The 14,228-nt window shown below is 39.0% G+C and overlaps 1 long non-coding RNA gene across 1 annotated transcript; it reads left to right on the forward strand.

The window, feature by feature from the left end:
* The first annotated feature begins 11,006 nt into the window (after nucleotides 1-11,006).
* LOC114559317 (uncharacterized) lies at nucleotides 11,007-12,904 on the forward strand. Its single transcript, XR_003693069.1, has 2 exons — nucleotides 11,007-11,121; nucleotides 11,209-12,904. It is a non-coding gene; the product is annotated as an uncharacterized LOC114559317 (long non-coding RNA).
* The last annotated feature ends 1,324 nt before the right edge of the window (nucleotides 12,905-14,228 follow it).

Genomic DNA, 14,228 nt, shown 5'->3' on the forward strand with positions numbered 1-14,228 from the left:
TTTCATTTGCATTACTTTCAAACTTCAACCAGGCTTCACTGAGACAAACTTATTACTCCTCACAGATACTTGTGCTGAGTGTCTTCAGAGGACATACCCTCACATGTCATCAATCAGAGTATCTAATGGGGGATCAATGCTGTCCTAAGTGTCCTGCTGGTAAGATCTGATTGGATGTTAAAGACATATTTCTATGTGGAGTATTTTGTTATACAGATGGCAACAATACTGACCAGAATCCACCACTTGAGTGCAGACCAGTGGAGTCAGTTTTACTGCCATGGTTGGTGCTGTTTATGTTCACAAGTAAAATGTGATGAAGTTTTATCCCAACAGTAAGCAACAAGCAGGAATTATTATTGTTATTAATAATAATAATAATAATAATAATAATAATAATAATAATAATGTAGACAGCAGTGCATGTCACTTTGCCTAACAACATGTACTCAAGAGTATGCATTTTCATTTAATAGAAATATTTTATTGCATGACATTGAATTATTGGTTTTCTTTTCAACAGGAAGTCGAGTTGACAACGATTGTACAGAGCGGAGAAGTATTTACCGTCAGGGTTGTGAAAAGGGAACTCCTTTTAATTGAGTGTTTTCCCTGTGCACCCTGTGATTCAGGTAGACTTCTGTTATTATTTCCTAATTATTAGTTAAAATGTAGGACTAAGCCCAGATTTTAAAGCACTAGGCTTATTACTGCAAGTCCTGTTAATGCTGTGTAAGAACTGAAAAAAAAGATTTGACAATGTAATTTTGAAGAGTTTACTGCACTGCAGAATTACAGACTGCACGCAGAAACAAAGACCTCATGTGTTATGAAATACTGTGAGACCAGTGAAGACTATTTTGTGTCATAAAATCCTCTTTCCACTGTGGAGACCTTGTTGAATGTGGCCAAAGTAGTTCTGGTCTACCTGGCCAGTAAAGCTGATAGCCGTGTGATTCTTGGCAACAGGTGAGGTGCCACAATCATCAATGTCTTCTCTATTAATTTGTAATACATTTTAGATAGCCAAATTATTGCTTAACCTGTGTTGTTTTACAGGTGAAACCTTCCAGAGCCTTTCTTCAACAATCCATGCTATTATTCCTGAAACCTGTGTTGCTATTCATCAAGTTCTCTGTGAAAAGTATCTCAAGGTATGCCTTTTTTAAATATTAACATTATCTCATATAGGCTGGGTCTAAGTAGGCAGTAGCCTACTGCTTTAAATCACAGCAAATGTGTAATTACAATAGCAAATGTGAAATGATGGAAAAACACACTATATGCAATTGAATACTGGTATGTTTAATAAACAGAAATCATTGACTCAACAGCAACACCTCAAGCAGTGACAAACACCAACAACTGCCAGAGAATGTTGTTGGAGCAGTGTGCAAGCTCCTTTAGAGACGGGTTAGACAGGTTAAACGAGAGGGTGAGAAGAGAATATGATTGAGGCAAGTGAAGATTAAGGAGGACGTATTTGAAAAACAACAACGAACAAATAATAAACGAGGACATATTGAACCGCTAATGAAACACAGGTGAGTCACGATATTTTCTATAAAGATGGTAACGTACTACATCACTTCTGATACCAGTTGTTGTTATGGTTACTGATATGTTCTGATTTATCGGACAGACTACCAAGAGTTAAAGTGAAAGTAGAAGTCCTTTAGGAGCGGCTCTAGTCTCTTTATATTAAATGGAAAGATACACGAACTAAAACCAGCAGAATGAATCCGCTTCAACTAAGAAATCTTGAATTAATACATATTTAGAAATGTAGTCCGTATGGTAGGTTCCACAAATAAGGGCGTCGTCCTCATGCGGGAGCGTGCACATCTAATCTACTGTAATAAAGGCAATTTATTGTTTAATATCAGTCTATATGGCTGGATCACTGCGGTCAAACCAGCCGACACCCGGATGCTGGATCCTAGGTCAGTGGGATTAATTGTGGTCAATTTGATAGGGGGGTTGAGGCCATATACGGAATTAACCACGTGCCAGATAACTAAATTAATTAAGACATTCCAGGGAAATGGCATCCCCAGAATAAATTGATTATTTAAAAAAAAACATTTAGTCTTGATAACCATGGTAACTTTGCTGGCGCTGCAGAGCTGGCCACTCTCACGCATTGGCCGTGAGACACACGCATTTGATTGGTCTCACACGCTCACACGCCACACCCCCGATTTCTCAAGATTAACCCGGTCGCAAAATTATGAATCCCACTATGGTCACGCCAAGACCCGCCCTACAAAGCAGCTTGATTGGCTGGGGTTAGGCATTTCACCTCGAGTGTTTAAGGTTAGGATAGCTGATTGGTCAGGGGATAGGACCTCTACATGTAAGCATGGACGCCTGGGCCTGGCCAATAGTAGTGTGTGAATGCTATTGAAGGGCGGGTCTTGGCGTGGCCATAGTGGAAACAAAATGTTGCAACCCGGTCGGTCAAATGCCTGAAAGATGAGTTTATCTATAGACCTGTCGAGCCGCTCGTGATCAACTAGTTATTTCAGAGACGATGAGGAACATTTCTTCCGTCCGTCGCTTTGTGTCCACTCTCTTTGTAAAAATAGAGGTGAGCAGCGCGGCTGGTAAGCGTAGCAACTTCAGTTAATTGTAGTGGACTCGCTCTGCTGTGGGCAGTGACGCGTTGCATCCGTGCTCTACCTCTGATGAAGAGCAGCGTAGCCTACAGCCACCTCTAAACTTTGTCAGAGACCAGAGACCCAAATGGGCCTCTGTGTCTGTCAGACGGTCTGAATGAGATACTACCATATCAGCAGAGCAATAACATGCACAGCAGACTATATTACAACTCTCCAAATTTCGGAGAACACAGATGGGAGGAGTTATATTTTGAATTTGCACAAAGTTGTAAACATGAGCAGAAATCTGATGTAACACATCTGAGCTATTGAAGTCCAAGGGTTTATAAATTAATTAAAATTAATTAATGTATGATTCACATGAATAAGTGCCACATGCACATTTAAATAGATTTACTTCCCCAACAAAAGAGGAGGGAAGAGTAAATTGTTGACTCAGAGAGATGACGTTAAATTAGAAAAAGTTGATCTACTAGACTAGAAAATAGTTGAAAGTAATACAGAATGCCTGAGGGCCTTATTTTTCTATATTTTCAATTGTTTCCAGCATAAATTGATGTAGAAAAGGGTAGAAGTAGGTACATAAAAATCCAGTGTTTAATGCTCAAAATTATATGTCTCCTCACAAAATCTGGAAACTGAACCTATGCCATTCGGTTGCCAGGCTGTGACTGGTCCAGATGTTTGTGCTTCTGTAACCTCTGTGAATCTCTAAATGTAACTGTAAATAATTAATTAAATGTTTCATAAAATGGACGCATGGGCACAGAGGACGAGGGCCAAACATTACTGGGCCTTGGCACAAAAAAGTTTGAGATATAGCTGTGCTATAACACATGCGCAAAATGAGCCATGCTGTGTCTTTTGTCTTGCTGGTGGTATTTTTCAGTCTAGTTTCTGCTTGACCTTTTGGTGGGGAAAGACCTTGTTTGAAGAATGATTTTCCCTCACTGCCTAATCTAATGAGATTTGGTCTTTGGCCACCAGTCCCCCTGGTACCCCAAAAATGGTTATTTCTATTTATTTAGTTTTAAAGGATTAGAATGTATGTAAATCAGTGGTTCTCATTCTTTAGAATGTCAGTGGTCCTAGTAGATCCCTTTGGTAGACCAATGTTAATTTAACTTTGGGTCCCTGGACCCTACACTGAGAACCACTGTGTGTGTGTGTGTGTGTGTGTGTGTGTGTGTGTGTGTGTGTGTGTGTGTGTGTGTGTGTGTGTGTGTGTGTGTGTGTGTGTGTGTGTGTGTGTGTGTTGTAGTAATAGTAGTAAAGAGAGAGAATGGGAGAAGGAAGTTTGTGTGAGGTGGACCTGGTCACCACAGACCCAAATCTTCTCAGCTGTTGCTACTGTCATATGCTGCACTGTCTCTTCATGTAGCACATTATGTTTAGCACATTGTATGGGTCACTTCTTATATCCTAACAAGGTAATACAATGTGTAATCACGTGATGACTGATTAACAGTAATGTAAATGTTTATTTTTTTTAAATCCCGGGGTGGCATACCCCTGGACCCCCCTAGGGAGAACCCCCCCACATAACAAATCACAATTTAAACCCTGACAGCAATGATGCTGAATGAGCCAAAGACATTTGCTTTGTATGCAGCAAAATTTGTGTTCGCCCCACCAAATCTCACTCCAAGGTTTTGGGAAAAGTTGGCAGCTCTAGTGCTGTAGCCCACAGGTTCTCAGACTGTGGCACAAGTAGATAGATTGATCCTGTAGATGGATTTTATGAATCATGAATTAGGAAATGACTCTGTTACAAGCAGGGAAGTACAAGGACATACACACATACTCACTCACACACATACAGAAACAACAAGAACTATAGAAATAATAAATCAGATAAAATAAAATAAGATAGCAAAGATAAAAAATGCCAGAACTGAAAATACAAGTGTAGAATAAAATGTACAGAATAAAATGTACAACCTATATATATATATATATATATATATATATATATATATATATATATATATATATATATATATATATATATATATAACAAAATAAAATATGTATAATATTAAATATTAAATAACCAGTGTGCAAGTACCACTGCTGGTCAAGTGCTCCCCCTAGTGTTACACCGGGGCAATCTCCTATATAGCCTATTTTAAAGAAAAAATGGAAAAAAATATTAAAACATATGACAGAAATAATACGTTTCCAATAATAATAATACTATGATCAGTTAAAAGCCGGATAATTGTAAAATGAGTGTTTAAAGCTTTGAAGTGTAAGAGTGTGTAGCCTTACCATCAGTGTTGTTGTGTACGTGTGTGTGTGTGTGTGTGTGTGTGTGTGTGTGTGTGTGTGTGTGTGTGTGTGTGTGTGTGTGTGTGTGTGTGTGTGTGTGTGTGTGTGTGTGTGTGTGTGTGTGTATGATCAGAATGTGATGCTTCTCGGGGACTTCAACGCCGACTGCGGCTACCTTGCTAAGAAGAACAAGAAGAATGTGCGTCTGATTACAGAGAAGAACCTCACTTGGCTCATTCCGGAAAATTCTGACACCACTGTGCGATTGTCCACCTCCTGCACCTATGACAGGTAAACTCACACTCCTTAAGGCTTGGCCCCCATCAGACCCATCACTCTGGGCTATAAGCTTTTCAGTAACTACATTTACATGCACTTAAAGCTTTAGTGTGTAACTTTTTGATATGAATGAACATCCGTTACATTCAAGCCATCGCCAAATGAGTTGCTACAAAGCTAATTAAGACTATCAGCTCCACACAACTCTCTCTGGATTACTGTATTAAATACTGGAGAGAGTCGTCTCCCCCGGCCCCTCCTCCCCAGACTCAAAGTTCACAGAGGTTGCCAGGCTGAGAACGCAGCATCCAACAATGTTGCTAGACACTCGTCTCACATAGTCAGACATTACTCCACCAGTAGCCAACATTAGATGCTGGCTGTATTGACATTTGTCATAAAAGCCCATATGCTCACACAGAGCTCTGTACCCAACTGACAACCACCCTATCGCCATTTAAAATAACTGTAACAACCGCTAAAAAATCATAACCTTGCCGTCCTCTCTACCCGACTGACAGACACACTTTCTTGGCTTCAAATAACTCACCGTTGTCGGCTACGGCGAGGCTGTCTCCATCTTTCTAATCTCCAATATTCACCCCGGTTTTGTAACGTCTCTGGTCATGCAACTGTTAGAATCATGCCAAGGTTTTTTTAGGTCGGGTAGAATCTATCTCTGTTGATGCCGTTGGTTTGTTTGCTGCTTCCATGGCTGTACTACAGCTAGCACTTAGTTAGTTCATTTTTGGAATTGATACAGTAAATATATTACATATTGCACCTTTTTAAAAGAAACCATGTGAGAGGTTTAGAGGAAATGTCTCCTCAGTGGAACTGAAAACAACTCATAGAAATCTGAGGCATTGGACCAACAACAACAAGCCACTTCTTTTTGGAAGAGGTCACAAACCAACCAGTTTAAACCCCTGGTTTAATTTACAGTGACCAAAGTCCACCAACATCTCCAGCTGCATTAGATCAGGTCTCTGCTGTGTGTAGTGTAATCTCTACATGGTTGTCTTCTTTTTGTTTCCAGATGGTGTTCCTGTTTTGGATTTGACGTCTCTCTTCCTCCCAAATCTGAGAGAGATGTCTTCAGTCCATAGAAACTGTGATCCTGCCGTATACAATGATGTTAAGAAAACATTTGACAGTTGCACCATTGCTGGTAAAATAATCTTATTACAGCAAGCTTTTATTATAATTCATACATCATATTGCTCCTCTCCAACATTTTCTTTCTTTCTTTCTTTTTAACCCCTTTGTTCCGGCTGTAGCAGTCCAACAAAGTGTTGCCATTAGGAACTAAACACTGAGAGATGTATTATTAAACACACTGTGACACGCCCAAGATTGTACAATGATTTATTCCTCTTCTTCCACACTAAAATACAACTAGTACTGCAGTTACCAAATGGAAAGTTACTTTGTGAGTAGAAATCATTGTGTTTTAGCTAGCAATTTCGCCAAGCAAATACCAAGAAATAGGTCGCAGCAGTTTGTCTTTCGTCTACACTTGCAAATTCTTCGGCGACTTTTTATAATACAAAATCGCTGTGTTACGAACTTCAGAGAATGTGGCGGACCAAAGTGCAGAGACAGCAGGCAGAGTAGGGCTTGAATATTTAAAAATAAAAATCCTTACAAACAAAAGGTGTCCAGCAAAACAGCAGGCAAAGAAAATCCAAAATAATTGAAAGTCAAAAATGGGAATAACAAGAACCAAAAACACTGAGACTAAACGGGTAGAATAACAAACAGAAATACAATACAATGATCTGACACAAGACAATACTAAATACACAGGGTAACGAGGTAACACGAGACAGGTGACACAAGGAGAGGGAAACAGGTGAAACACAAGGCAGGAAGTAAAACAAGACAAGACAGAAAACAAGACTACCAAAATAAAACAGGAGACGCAGTCTTTCGACAGACCCTCCAATCATCACGCTGAAGCCCGGAGTCCAGGCCAGCCCACTCCTCCACTGACCCCCAGAGACACTGAGCATCCGTGGGCGGGACATAATCGCAGCATTTATCCAATGACGTCTAGTTTTCAAGCAATGAATAAAACTGATCAAAGCAGCCCCATTGAAGTCCATGGACACCAGGCTTCAACAGGGAAATGCACTGAGACGCTACGGGAATGTATGAGAAGGAAATCGAGTCAGTAGACCTGCTATATGTAGCTGATTCTGAACTAACTGGTCTTGGAGATGAATGCATTTTTAGTCAATAAAATGTTAACACAATAGTACATATTTAACGAAATTGCCACTGCTCTGAAGGTAATAATAATAATATTAATACATTTTATTTGTACAGCACTTTTCATTGACAAATCAATCCCAAAGTGCTACAGGAGAAGAACAGGGTAAAAAGCAAAGCAAAGAAATAAAGACAAAAAATAACACAAATAGAGATTTACGATAAAGCTTGCTAAAAAAAGAGGTTTTTAGGCCCTTGTTGAAAGAGTCGGTGGTTTGTGGAGCTCTCAGGTGGTCTGGGAGGGATCTCCACAGGCAAGGAGCAGCTGAGCAGAAAGCCTGATCCCCCATGGTGCCGAGTTTGGTCCTGTGGGGGTGAAGAAGGACTTTGTTTCCGGAGCAGAGGTTACGTGAGGAGGTTTGTGGTGTGAGTAGCTCTTTAAGTAGGGAGGGGCATTACCATGGATACACTGATGGGGAGTAGGGAGATTTGAACTCAGTCCTGTATGAGACAGGAAGCCAGTGGAGTGAGTGAAGGATGGGTGTGATATGGTCGTACTTTCTCATCTTCATTAGGATCCTAGCTAGAGCTGTTTTGGATGAATTTTTGAAGGCTCTTGCTAGGAGTCCCGCTGAGGAGAGCATTACATTGCAGCCGTAAAAAACGAAACACAAGCCCTTAACAGCCCATGAGTTTGTGTAACAATAGGCGACTGTGTCTGCAACAACAAAGGAAAGTCCCTTCAATTCTTGCTTCATCTCTTTTCTTTTTCTCCGCTGCTTTCCGTGCTGCCTTCACGTGCAGTCGGAAATTGAGACAGATTTCTATCAGATTTCATTTCAACAGCTTCTATCAATGAATTTGATTTGTAGTATGTGTTGTATGTTCTAACCAGGCTTCTCTTCACAGATACTTGTGCTGAGTGTCTTCAGAGGACATACCCTCACATGTAATCCAACAGAGTATCTGATCGGGGATCAGTGCTGTCCTACGTGTTCTGCTGGTAAGATCTGATTGAATGTTCACTAGCGCCACGGAGGGAAGCCAAACACCTGCCCCCACACTGTCATGACACAGAGCTGCATTTACGTTGGCAAAGTATCCCTTTTATTAGAAACATTATATTGCATGAAATAGTTGGTTTTCTTTTCAACAGGAAGTCGAGTTAGAAAACATTGCACAGAGTTTAGAAGTACTTCCTGTCTGGATTGCGATGAAGGAACATTTATGGATCGTCCTACAGGGTTTACAGAATGTTTTCCCTGTTCAAGCTGTGATTCAGGTAGACTTCTGTTTACGTTTCCTAATTATTAGTAGAAACATTTGGAACTAAAGATTGATTTTTGAGCATGTAGTTCTCTAGTAGATTAGACAAAATAAAAGTTAAGTATCTCCATATAAAAGTTAAGTATCTTCATATGTAACATCTTTATGTGTTGACAGGTTCTGGTTTAAAGATAAAGACAGCATGTACGACTACATCAGATACAGTTTGTGAACCACTGGAGGGATTCTACTGTACGGTTCCTTCAGAAAAAAGCTGTGTGGAAATACAGAAACACAGAAGCTGTCAACCAGGACAATATATCAGCCAAAAAGGTTAGTTCCTCGTGCTGAATTTAGGAGTATAGATATAGTTTAAGGTTTACATGAGAACACCAAACTTCAGTGAAAATAGTGAGATACCATGTCTTTTTTAATTTCTTTTGTCAACATCTGAACCGCCTCATGACAATTTAGCAAACTCCATCAGCTGATGAAGGCTATGAGATGTGTGGTGGACCTTTTTTTCATGTTCAGTAATGGAGCAGGCCCAACCATAGAATAGTATTTGTGTAACTGCAAAGCAGGCCTTCATGGGAATGAGTTGTTTTTACTGAAACATAAAAGCTTGTGAAAGATTATATTTTGGGACTAAGAAACAAAGAAATGTCTGTGAATGTGTTTTAAACTGTATGCTCAAAAAATCTCAACAATCTTTATCCACTGAAGAGAAATGAGACAGGTCTGATTAGATTAGATAAAAAGATATCATAGAACACTCTGATTCCTTCATAACTAAAAAAAAAAAAAACTATATATATATATAGTTTTAGATGTTATATATAGTATATATAGTATATGTACACTACCAGTCAAAAGTTTGGGGTCACTTAGAAATTTCCATTCCAGACAGAATACCAGCAGAGATCAGTTGCATTGTTTTTTTTAACCAGGGCAGCAGTTTTCAGATTACATTATGTGCTTACATAATTGCAAAATGGTTCTCGACTGTTGTAGACAGAAGTGGCTGAAGAAATGCTTGAAATTCATGCTTTTTGGTCTAAACGTCATACCCAAATTAAAAGTGGTACAGCTCCCATATACTTTGACACTTAGGGGTGCGCCAGATATCATTGGAAAGGAAACACTCAAGTTGTGTCAGGGTGATTCTAGGCCTTACTGACACAGAGTTACAGAGGCTAGAATGGAGATTTTTTATTTCTGTCCAAGTTATAAATCTGTAAAATTATTAAAATACACTGCTGTAAACACATCTGACAGGTGACAGACAACACAGCATTAGCCACGTCTCAGCTTACTACAGAAAAAAATTCAAAAGCTAAAAGACTCAAAAATGGATTTTATATGAATTCTTTTCTACAAATATGTCTGTGCGTTTTTTTATTTCTATTTGAAAAGTGCAAATAAAAAAGCCAAAAAACTACAAAATACAACACTTCTCAAATACACAAACAAACCCACATCAATCACCTTTCCAATGATATCAGGCACACCCCTGAGTGTCAAAGTATATGGGAGCTGTGCCACTTTTAATTTGGGTATGACGTTTAGACCAAAAAGCATGAATTTCAAGCATTTCTTCAGCCACTTCTGTCTACAACAGTCGAGAACCCTTTTGCAATTATGTAAGCAAATAATGTAATCTGAAAACTGCTGCCCTGGTTAAAAAAAACTATGCAACTGATCTCAGCAGGTATTGTGTCTGGAATGGAGTGGAATGGAAATTTCTAAGTGACCCCAAACTTTTGACCGGTAGTGTATATATATAAAAAATGTGTATTTGCAGGAACAGCATTAAGGGACACTGAGTGCTCTGACTGCAGAGATGGAACATTTTCCAATGGGACATTATTGACATCGTGTCAGCCACACACACAGTAAGTGAAGCTTCAGATCAGACATGGACACACCTGAACTCTTCCAACAGCAGCATGGTTCCCTACACATGGTCCTGTCAAAATGTCCCTCTATCATTCCAGATGTCAATCATTGGATCTTCAGCTGATAAAACCAGGAACTGCTTCAACAGATGCTGAATGTGGAGAACAAAGTTCAGAAGATGTGATCTACGCCGTTGTCGGGGTGCTTGTGATACTTTTAGTGGTGGCAGTAATATCTCTGTTTGTCATGTTGATTCTCAGAAAGAAAGGAGTATGTAAAAACCCAGGTATGATTGGTATTTAGACAATAAAAACATTTGTTTTGAATACATGATAATGTCTGTCAAATCATTAATTTGCTGATTAAGGTGTTTTTCAATGGTAATGTTTTATTACAGGAGGAAGAGGAAATGCAGAAAATCCCTAACCCGGTATGTATTCTTTACTGTTATTACTCAGTCCATGTTACTGTATGTACAGTAGAAAGAAGGAATTATTTTATTAAATGAAGTCTGGTTTATCATTACTTCACAAAGAATGGAAATCTGAATGGAGAAGAACAGCTGCTGCAGGTAAGACAGTAGTGAATTCTTCATTTAAATGTTCATGTCTTTACAAATGTATGTTTCTCTTTAAACACAATTTATTTCTCTCCTCAGGAAGTGGCTGAAAATTATAAACAGAGACAGTTCATAGGACACTGTTCAATGAAACCCAGTTGGATGCTGACACATGGTAAGTTTTAAATGAATCGGTCCAAGGTGAATTTTGGGCACTGTGCTCCAAAGTGAACATCTGCTGGTCTGCAGCCTGCATCACTATCATCCAGAGATGTTACTGGACAGAGACTAGTCAGTCTGGAATAACAGCTTGGAGCAAGTCCCGGACTAAGTCTGTAACGGCTCCAGGCTCTTCACTCAGAACTTCTGCTCCATCTCTCTCACCTGGACATTTTGCTGCTTGTACAGTGAGCTCTCCTTGTGTGGAACTCCTTAAAGGTCAACATGTTCCCATCCCTGTCATTCCAAGCCACAGATCACCCAGACATCATGTGTCTGAAGGCAGGTATCATCAGAGAGCTAACACCTGGCCCCCCTGCCCCCCCGGCCTCTTGCCTCTACTGAAGCCCCTCCTGACCAAGCTTCTGTCAGGACGGCTCTGCTCAACGCTCGCTCCCTTACCAACAAGACATTTCTTCTCAAAGATGGATTTTTTTAGGGAAAATTTTGATTTTTGGATCCTTACTGAAACCTGGCAGAGGAATACCGAGTATTCATCCATTAATGAACTTTGTCCTGCAGACTGTAGCTTCATCAGGACACCGAGGCTGTCAGGCCGTGATGGTGGTCTGGTAGTGATTTTTAGAAATAGCTTTAACTATCGGTTGGTTAGGACCGAGACTGTCCTCTCATTTAAACTCAATATGACTCGGAAAAAAGGAAAATCCTGCATTCTGCTCTTGCTGCTAACGTTTCCCTCTGGTCCTTCATCAAGATCTTGACGAAGGTCCAGAGGGACAGAAACGTTTTCTCTAATAAATGACGATGCTGTAGCCAGAGCAGAGGGCAGGATTTTCCTTTTTTCCAAGTTTGTGATATTATCAAGTGCACCTGCACAAAAGAATTGTTGGATGTACAAATTGGTTTTTCAAATAATCTCAATATGACTAAAATTGGTAAATCAAGTTTTTAGGCTATTTTAATTTACCGACCTCATGGCCCATCTGACCCTTTCCTGTCTGATGTTACTGAGTTTTTATCTTGAGTTATAAAGTTAGACATAGTTTTAATTATTAGTGATTTCCATGTTGATGATGCTTCCAAGGCTGTATCTGAATTTCTTGATATTACTGAGCTTTTTAACTTTATACATCATGTTTCTGGACCCACACATTTAATTCAGTTTATATAAGAAGGGGACAATGTCAATGAATAAAGGCATGATAATACAGTACATGGGTTAAAAATGCCAAAATTGGCCAACAGGCAATTTATCTTCTGTAGTCCCCTGACCTCGATGTTAAAAGGCTTTTTAAAATAAGAAAAAACAAAGAACAAAACAAGCAGAGCAGAACTTGGCACAACTAGTTTTAGTCCTGACATGTATATGTATTGACCTTCCATTGTTTTATCTGCTTAGTAAAAGACCAAAATGTTTAATTGTCTAATATGGTGTGAGATTGAGTTCCACTCTCTTGACCCTCTGATGGACCAAGCTGACTGACTGAAAGAACTTTTCTGCAACTAAATAACCCAACCTTCCCTCTCTCTCCCCTTGTGACACGATCAGTATCTTTTCTTCTGTTTATGTCAGCAACAAGTGGCGATGGAGCTAGGTTGTAAGTGACTTTATATACCACGTTTACATATTTCATTAGGTCTTTCAAGCTTAAAATCTAGGTTTCAGTGTGCGGGGATACTCTGGACTTAGTTTTGTCACACTGTCTTACTATTCATGATGTCTGATCATAAGTGTGTTCTTTATAATTTGTCATGTTTTATAGGTCTAATGCCCCATAAACATATTTTTTTCAGACGCATCATTAATCAGAGTACAGTTGAAAATTCCACTGCCTTATTTGTCCCTGAGTTGTCAGACTGTAGTGATGTGGAGACCCTGGTCCAGTTATTGAATCAACATTGTTCCTCAGTTTTGGATTCAGTGGCTCTGTTTCAATCTAGACTAAGATCTGTTAAGTCTTCACCTTAGATAAATGACTCAATTCACAATTTGGACTCCCTTTCTCCTGTTTGATTAGAAGACATCCCCAAATGTAATTGTAAATGAAAGTTGCGGTTGGAGAGAAAAAATAGATTGTGTAAAAAAAATAATAATAATCTCAAAGTCTGTAGGAGTCATTAGGAAAATTAGTCCACTTCTTAATAGATCCTGTTTATTGACATATTATAGTTTAATGTATCCATATCTTACGTATTGTAATGTTGTATGGGCCAGTACATATTCCACATACTTACACAAACTTCATTTAATCCAGAAACGATTTGTTAGGATTGCTATAAATTCAAAGCCCAGGGATTCATCCTTTCTCTTATTCTTTAATCTTAAAATACTACCTATTAATAACATAAACATTCTGCAAATTCCAACAATGTTTCCATAATAGCACAAATATTCATTCCATGTCAACGAGACAAACCAGCCTGCTGTACCTTCCTCCTCCTCGTACCACCAGCAGACAGCCCTTTATAAAATATGGAGGAGTTTAAGTACCTACACCAGACATGCAACTCGTTTTAACAGCTTTTTGAACTCTACTTCGGCTTTTATTATCTTAATCTCCTGCCTTTGACTGTAATCATAACTTGTTATTTCATTCCTTTATTGTCATCATTTTTAATTTTCACCAAATTGAGTTTAAAGCTGTTACTCTCTCTAATTATGTTTGTTATTCTACTTTTGCCACATTGAGTTAATTTCATGTCCTTTTTTGTATTTTTATTTTTTATTATGTTCTAATGACCTGGTGAAGTCAGAAACCCGTAACCCAGCACACACTTTCTCTTTCTATGTAAAAAACATATGTTGTGATTTATGTTGTATTAATTTTGTTTTTATGAATGTGTGCAATCCCCATAAACAATCAAACAAACCATCTGGATCCTTCATAGTGGTTTTTAAATGTTTTGAATCCCATTGCTTCCACTATATATCCATGATC

This window comes from Perca flavescens, chromosome 7 (assembly GCF_004354835.1).
Source record: "Perca flavescens isolate YP-PL-M2 chromosome 7, PFLA_1.0, whole genome shotgun sequence".
NCBI lineage: Eukaryota > Metazoa > Chordata > Actinopteri > Perciformes > Percidae > Perca > Perca flavescens.